The sequence below is a fragment of the Chiloscyllium plagiosum genome, unplaced genomic scaffold (genome assembly GCF_037043375.1).
Source record: "Chiloscyllium plagiosum isolate Xiang-an unplaced genomic scaffold, Cpla_swu_hap1 HiC_scaffold_3, whole genome shotgun sequence".
NCBI classification, from domain to species: Eukaryota; Metazoa; Chordata; class Chondrichthyes; order Orectolobiformes; family Hemiscylliidae; genus Chiloscyllium; species Chiloscyllium plagiosum.
The window spans coordinates 125727453-125735657 of NW_028270141.1; positions in this window are offsets into that span (position 1 = coordinate 125727453).

The window sequence follows — 8205 nt, forward strand, 5'->3', positions numbered from 1 at the left end:
GTCCCAGTTGAAGTGGTGTCCTTCCTTATCTGTGTGTAAGTATAATAGTGAGAGAGGGTCATGTTGTTTTGTGACTAGTTGATGTTCATGTATCCTGGTGACTAGTTTTCTGCCTGTTTGTCCAATGTCGTGTTTGTAACAGTTCTTGCACGATATTTTTAAAATGACATTAGTTTTGCTTGTTGTCAAACAAACAATCAAGACTCTTGTGAAAGGTTCCTCAAATGTTGGATTGGTATTAAAGGTGCAGGTCATATTACTGTCTATGGTTTTCTAATAAGCTGACATGTGTGACATATCTGGCAAAATTCAACTACATCCTTGTGTAGTCCAGGCCAGAAAAATACCTTAGCCCATGTTTTCCTCACCCTGAAATGGCCTCCAAGTGGTAGCTCATGCGTCACTCGCAGCAATTCCTTCCTATACCCTGTTTGATGAATTTGATGAATCTCTACCCATTTCTCATCTGCTTGAATGTGTGATCATGTGCATTTCCTCATTAAGACATCATTTGTTAAGTAATAACACACAGTGATACATTCACTCTCCTCTGTAAATGCCTTTTGACATAACTGTTTTAAGTTCTTATCTTTCTGCTGTAACTCGATCAGTCTAGCAGGGCTAAAGTTACTTGCATGTTTACCTATTTACTCCTGCTCTATCCCATTCATCTGATCAGAAAAAGTTTCAGGTAAAGCTATGTCAGCTTCCTTAGCTGTGCCTTTTGATCGCTCCTGTTTCCAAAACATGTGCCTCCGTGACCTCGTTAAGACACAATCTGGGACATTTCCAAATAAGACTCCTGCAGGGCTTCAGTTGCTTGAGTATCCACTGGTTTTTCAACGAGAGTATGCAGCACACCTACCGGTGAATCAGTTATGTCAGTTGCAAGGACAAATTGTATTCCTGGAGCTGAGAGTTTGTCCAGTACTCCTACCACAAATTCTCCACCCGTCTCTCGACTCTCTAGCCTCACTTTACATAACTGAGCACTTTTTCTCTCAGCATGAATTCCTGTAACCAGTACCTTTCCTGACAATAGTCTCTCAGGAGTACATTTCTCCTCATCCTTCAGCATTACAGACTGAAAGCATCCTGTGTCCCTTAATATTGTAACCTCCTGACCGAGTACTCCTGTCCTATGTGAATAAACTTTACCCTTGCATGTATATTTTTTAAGCAGATCTGGCACTTCCTCCTTAATCAACCTCTGATCATCTTGTCCACTCTGAGGCAGTTGTCTAACTTCCCTTGTGCTTTTTGTTACTAGTCCAACAAAACTCCCAGGCTTGTCTGGTTTTCCTACATCTGGCTTTCTCCTCGCCCACCAACTCTGTGATTTTGTGTGGCCCACTTTATTACAATGAAAACACCAGAGCTTTTATACTTCTTTGTCCCCCTCAAGGGTTTCTTTTTTACCCTGTGGTAGGTTATCCTTTAACCTTCACGGAGATCTACCTTTCCCTTTCCACGTGTGTATTTCTTTTTGTCCCAGTTTCTATTCCTCATGGACTGAAATTGATTCTGGAAGCCAAACTGAGTTTTATGAAGCAGCTCATAATCATCAGCCACTTCAGCTGCTAACCTTACCATATCAACTCTCTGCTCTTCCACATGAGTTTGCACGACTTCAAAATAATTACCTCTCTCAGGGCACCATAGGTTTGCTTGATTTTTAAAGCTCTTATCCATCTATTAAAATTACTCAGTTTGATCCTTTCAAACTCAATATAGGTTTGACCAGGGTCCCTCCTTACATTCCTGAAACGTTGTCTATCGGCTTCTGGTACAAGCTCAGATGCACTTAAAATGGCTTTTTTCACCTCCTCATACTCCCCAGATCCCTCCTCTGATCGTGATGTGAATACCTCACATGCTCTAGTTACATGTTTCATTTGGATCAACAAAACCCACATTGCCACTGGCCACTGCATTTGTTTAGCCACTTTTTCAATTGTGATTAAAAAAAAGGCTTTCACATTATTCTCATCAAATTTAGGCAATGCTTGAACATACTTAAACATTTTCTCACTAGGCCTCTGACCACCAGGGGCTTGCTCCTCCTCACTCTCTTCCTCACTGAGCCTACCCTCAGCCTTTATCTCCAGCCTTTTAAGCTGAATTCCCTTTTTAAGTGGTAAAAACAATGACTGCAGATGCTGGAAACCAGATTCTGGATTAGTGGTGCTGGAAGAGCACAGCAGTTCAGGCAGCACCCAAGGAGTAGTGAAATCGACGTTTCAGGCAAAAGCCCTTCAGGTTTTGAAGTTCAAAAGCTCTCTCCTTTTCTGTCTCTGCTCTACCTTTTCCCCTCTCTTCTGCTGGTCTTTCTTTTTCCCTCTCTTCTGCTGCTCTCTCTTTTTCTCTCTGTTCTGCTGCTGTCTCTTCTTCCCTCTCTTCTGCTTTTAATCGTAAGTCAAACTGTCCCATTCCTGCTGCCCTTTCCTTATCTCTCGCCTCTCACTCAAGCTGCTTCATTTGCAATTGAATTCTGGCCATCTCTATAGATTCTGATGGTTTCTCCAGCAAGTTTAAACACTGAGCTACTGCTGTAATTCTCTCTCCTTTCCTCACAGAAGCAGGCAGTTCCAATTCCAACTTGTCTGCAAATTCCTGCAGCTTTGTCTTATTCATCTTTTGCAAACCTTCCAAAGTCACCACATCCACATCCAGAAAACCTTTGGTGACTGAACGAGCCATTACTATCCCAAGCTGTGTCTCCCCAACCAAACCACCACCAGGAATAAAGACACTAGCGCCTACCACTCACTGTTTAAAATCCCACAAAGAGCCCCTAATCTGTTATGGACTACATCAGACCACTCAAAACATTCTCAAGTAGGCAGCCCAGACCATAACTTTGCAATTTTTTTTGGTCGGTGTACAGTGAAAGTTACCCAGAGTGAGGCAGTTAGGTTGACTACCAGGTTTTAAATCAGACAAAAATTTATTCACAAGATTCACAAAGAACAGAATAAAGAACCCCTACAGAACGCAGTCTATCCAAATTAGACTTAATTATGCAGCTCCCAATATACACAACAGTCCCAATAAACAACCCCCCTTAAAACACAGTTAAAAAAATGGAACAGATGCTTACAGGTTGAAGTTAGAAGGGCAGAAAAAGAGAGAGCCTGTTCACACAGTCCCCTGATGAGGTCCCAACTAGTTCTGGACTGATCTCAACTGCTCAGCTGAAGGAAGCTCATTCCTGATAAAGGGATTTTGCCCGAAACATCAATTTTCCTGCTGCTCAGATGCTGCCTGAGAACTTGCTGTACATGTCCAGCACCACAATCTTGACTCTGCTCAGTTAGAGAGCTGACCACTCCCCTTCCATTATACAGGTCACTTCTGAAACATGACCACTTTGGCCTGAAGTCTCACCTGTTTGTATATAAACAAAAAGACCTCTCTATACCGTTTAATCTCTGTACCAAACCAGTCTAATCAGCACCGGGAGTGTTTACGGCCCCTCTTTAAAAAACTAAGGGACACAGTATCCTTGAGAAAAGGAACAGCTTTTAGAAAAAAGGAACCAGCTTTGTGACAAGGGAAATGGGCCAAATGTTGGCAAATGGGACGAGATTAGTTTAGGATATCTGGTTGGCATGGAAGAGTTGGACGGAAGGGTCTATTTCCATACTGGACAGCTCTGTGACTGTAATCGTGTCCCCTCCAGCTGTGAAGTCATCCATGGGGCTCACTAGTATTTTTGTCACTGATCTGACTGTCTTTGAGCAACTTAATGCTGTGTTTTCGCAAGAAATGAGTTCTGTGTGAAGCAGGATAAACTGTTTAGCACACCCATTGCCTTCAAACCTGTTGACTGCCTTGAATGGCTGATCTTTTTACAGAGTTCTGTTGTTGTGAACTGATCAGATTTCTTTCAGTGGTTTTGAGTTAGCTTCACTTGGCCATTCGCTTTCCCAGCATGCATCAGAAACTTCCCTGACCAGCCATTTTAGGTTACAAACACTTTAAGAAAGAAGTTCAACTTCTCAACAGCAACAAGGAATGAATATTCTCCCAGCCAGCCACACCCACATCCTGGGAGTGAATTAAAAATAACTCCTGATGTATCCACAGGATTCTCACTGTTTGTGTAAAGCAAACTCTGTCCCTGTCAATCTCACTTTAATACAGCACTTCTTGATGGTTTAATCTGCTCTGCCAGTCTTTCCAGTACAACGGCACCCCCTGGCGTTTGTACTGCTTCAGATAAAAATTCTAATCACAAGAACCAGACATTAACCACAGCTTGTATCTCAAGACCATGACCTTATTAACATTGAAACCTTTTGTGACTGTGTTCCCTCCTCTGTCACCAGGGCCTGGGCAGCATCCTCCTCGTTTGTAAAGATAGATGCAAAGTGTTTATTTCACACCTCAGCCACACCCTCCTGCTTCTGTGTAAATCCCCTTGTCAGTCCCTAATCAGTCCTGCTCCTCTTTTAATCACTCAGTTATTATTTATATGTCGACAGAAGACTTTGGGATTCCCCTTCATGTTAATTGCTGGTCTTTTCTCATAATTCCTCTTTGCTTCAGTTTTCCCTCCCACTGAACCTTCAATATTCATATAGGTTCGCAATTGTATTTTCTGCCTTGCACCTTGTCAATGTGCAGTCCTTATACACATCCATTCCCCACAAGAACGGCCTGAGGCCCTCTGCTTCTTCCTCTCCCACAGACCAATCCAGTCTCCCTCCACCAACACCCTCCTCCGCCTCACTGAATCAGTCCTCACCCTCAACAACTTTTCTGTCAACTCTCCCATTTCCTCTAAACCCCAGGGGGTGACCATGAGCACCCAGATGGGCCCCAGCTATGCCTGCCTCTTTGTTGGCAATGTCAAACAGTCCCTCTTCAGTACGTACTCGGGCACTGTGCACCAACTCTTTCGCTGATACATCGATGACTGAATTGGTGCAGCATCCTGCTCCCAGGATGAACAGGAGCAGTTCATCGACTTCACCCACAACTTCCACCCCACCCTCAAATTCACTTGGTCCATCTCGGACACCTCCCTCTCCTTTCTTGACCCAACCATTTCCATCTCCGGTGACAGTCTCCAGACAGACGTTTACTACAAACTCACACACACCCATAACTACCTGGACTACACCTCCTCCCACCCAGTATCCTGCAAGAACTCCATCCCATTCTCCCAATTCCTCCGCCTCCACTGCATTTGCTCAGACGAGGGGACATTCCGCTCGCGAGCATCCCAGATGTCCACCTCTTCCAAACCCGGTGCCTTTCCTCCTGACATCCAGACAGCCCACCACCACACCACCCCCATTCCCCACTTCACTGCTCTAAACCACCCCCTCAACACAATAAAGACAGAGGCCCCCTTGTCTTCACCTAACACCCCATCAGTCTCTGCATCCAATGCATAATCCTTAAATATTTCTGCCTTAAATATTTCTGCCTTAAATATTTCTGCCAATATTTCTGCCAATATTTCTGCCAATATTTCGGCGGCACAGTGGTTAGCACTGTTGCCTCACAGCGCCAGAGACCCAAGTTCAATTCCCGCCTCGGGGGACTGTCTGTGTGGAGTTTGCACATTCTCCCCGTGTCTGTGTGGGTTTCCTCCGGGTGCTCCGGTTTCCTTCCACAGTCCAAAGATGTACAGGTCAGGTGAATTAGCCATGCTAAATTGACCATCGTGTTCGGTGAAGGGGTAAATGTAGGGGAATGGGTCTGGATGGATTGTGCTTCGGCAGGTCGGTGTGGACTTGTTGGGCCGAAGGGCCTGTTTCTACACTGTAAGTAATCTAATCATTTGTGTGAATTTCCTCCCATTAACCCAGTTTCCTCCCACAGTCCAAAGGTGAATAGTTTAAATTGCCCAGAGTGCCCAGGGATGTGCAGGTGAGGTGGGTGAGCCATGTTAAATGGAGGGTTACAGGGATAGGTAGGGGGTGTGTCTGGGTGGGATACTGTTCAGGGGGTTGTTGTGGTCTCAGTGGGCTAAAAGGCCTGCTTCCACACTGTAGGGATTCTCTGGTACTTCTGATAGACAACTTGTCACAGTATCCTCTCACCTGTTTCATTTATTACCTCCACCTTTATGGATTCTACATCTTCTGATTCCAGATCATTTCTAACTATCCTTACTATTCTATCCCACACCAACAATGCTACCCCATCATATTCCCCCTCACCCCTTGCCTGAGGCCTGCTGACCCTCAGGTATAACTCTACACCAGCAGCCACCTCTGTCTAATGGGAGAGAACAGCCTCTGGGACGATGGTGACTTTCCCTGTAACTACAATACCATGGGAAATAGGAACAGGAGTGGGTCATTCAGCCCCTCGAGCCTGCTCTCCCATTCCAAAGGATCAGGGATTTGTCGATGACATGACAATTGATGGGAAAGTAGGTTGTAATAAAAAAAAATTAGAATTTTAAAAATGAATGGTTAAATTTGGCAGATTAGACTTTAACTTGGATTAGTGAGAGGTTACTCACCGTGGTTGGATGAATAGAAAGGCAAGTCATCGACTAAATGGGAAGAAAGATCAGTGAGCTTCATTGCAGAGGGATCTGGGTGTCCTAATGCATGGATTATAGGAACTAGTGTGTAATACAGGAAAAGGAATTTTGGCATTAATGGAATGTTGTGAAACTGAAAGCCATTCCACACACATTAATCATTGAACCATACATGTAACTCCATGATTTTATATCCCCAATCTCACCTTGCCCATGGCTCATGCACACAGTGGGCTAAATGCCCTCCATTAGTTTGGGATCATTTTCTGAAATAGAATTATTACTTTTAATCTTCAATACGTTGACACATGTATTTCACTGAAATGTGGAAGGCTGTATATAATGTTAAAATTGCGATGTGAGCAGTGACCCGGAATTCCCTCAGAGTGAGAATTGAACAGGAGACTGAGTGTTGTGATGCATCACCCTCTTTATTTCACAGTGAGAATACATTCCCAGCAGTTAGAAAAACACAGACAAACACTGACTCGAAGACAATGGCTTCTTCACTCCACACGAGAAGCCTGTGAATGAACGGCCTGTTAACAGGAATCATATTGGAATAGATCATTTCTTCAATCATACATTCAGTCAGTCTGTATGTGAGTGGGAGCTACCAGTGTGGGGCGAGGAGATCTGAAGCTGAATTTTATTCTATCATTTGACTCTGGATTCTGATTTCACATTGGGATTCTTTCCCCATTATAGGGACCAGTTTGAAGCTGCTTTATTCCCTCCTCCAGGCTCCACGCCACATCCCTCTTCCTCCTCTCACTGACCCCTCCTGGTTCTGACCCTCAATGCAAGCTCCCACTCTCCTGCCCCCTCCCCTCGTGCTGCAGAGTTCAACACGTGAAACCTCTGACCTCAGACACCACAGCACAAAGCTGACTGATTCTCATGTGTCACTAACTTTCAGATGAAGATGGACATCATTCCAAAAGGGTCACAACAATGAGTATTGATGGAATACAAATCCATTCCATGTAGGAATACTCCACAGGGCAGTTCCAGCACCAACCAACCTCAAACAACCAGGCTCTGTAATCCCTCCCACTGTCAATGAGCTCTGACCACATCAACGTGAAACATTCTGACCCAGCATGACTGAGATTAAACAGAAGTATAATCCATCACCAGGACCATCCCTGTCTCAGGCTGTACACAAATCATTCATTTCAAACAAGATTAGAGAAAAGAACATTTAATCCCTGCTTCCCAGTGAAGGACCCAGCTCCCCATCTACAATTGAATTTAACCCTCTGTACGTGCTGGAAGAAGTCTTTAAACTGATGTCACCAATGACCAAATGAATCTGAAACACTGAGCAATAATTTAGTTTTGAAGAGAAATCCTCACTATAAAGGATATTAAAGGGACAGTCAAGGCAACCAGAGCTGGAACCTGATGTCTGGTTAATGTGTGGCTGGAAGACCACATGGTTCCTCCATATGGGTTTGAGGGTGGGGGCAGAAACTGGGCAGATGGGATAGAATTTGGGGAAATGTAATGGTAGCCAAATGTGGAAAAAATATCCCAGTGGAATGTTTAGAATTGGTGAGTGACTGGAAAATGGTAGCATTCAGAATGACCTGGATGTCCTTCTACGACAAGCACAGAGCGTTAATGGACAGGTTCAGCAAGCTACTGGAGAAACAAACAGTATTTTATCCTTTATTACAAAGGGGGTGAAGAGT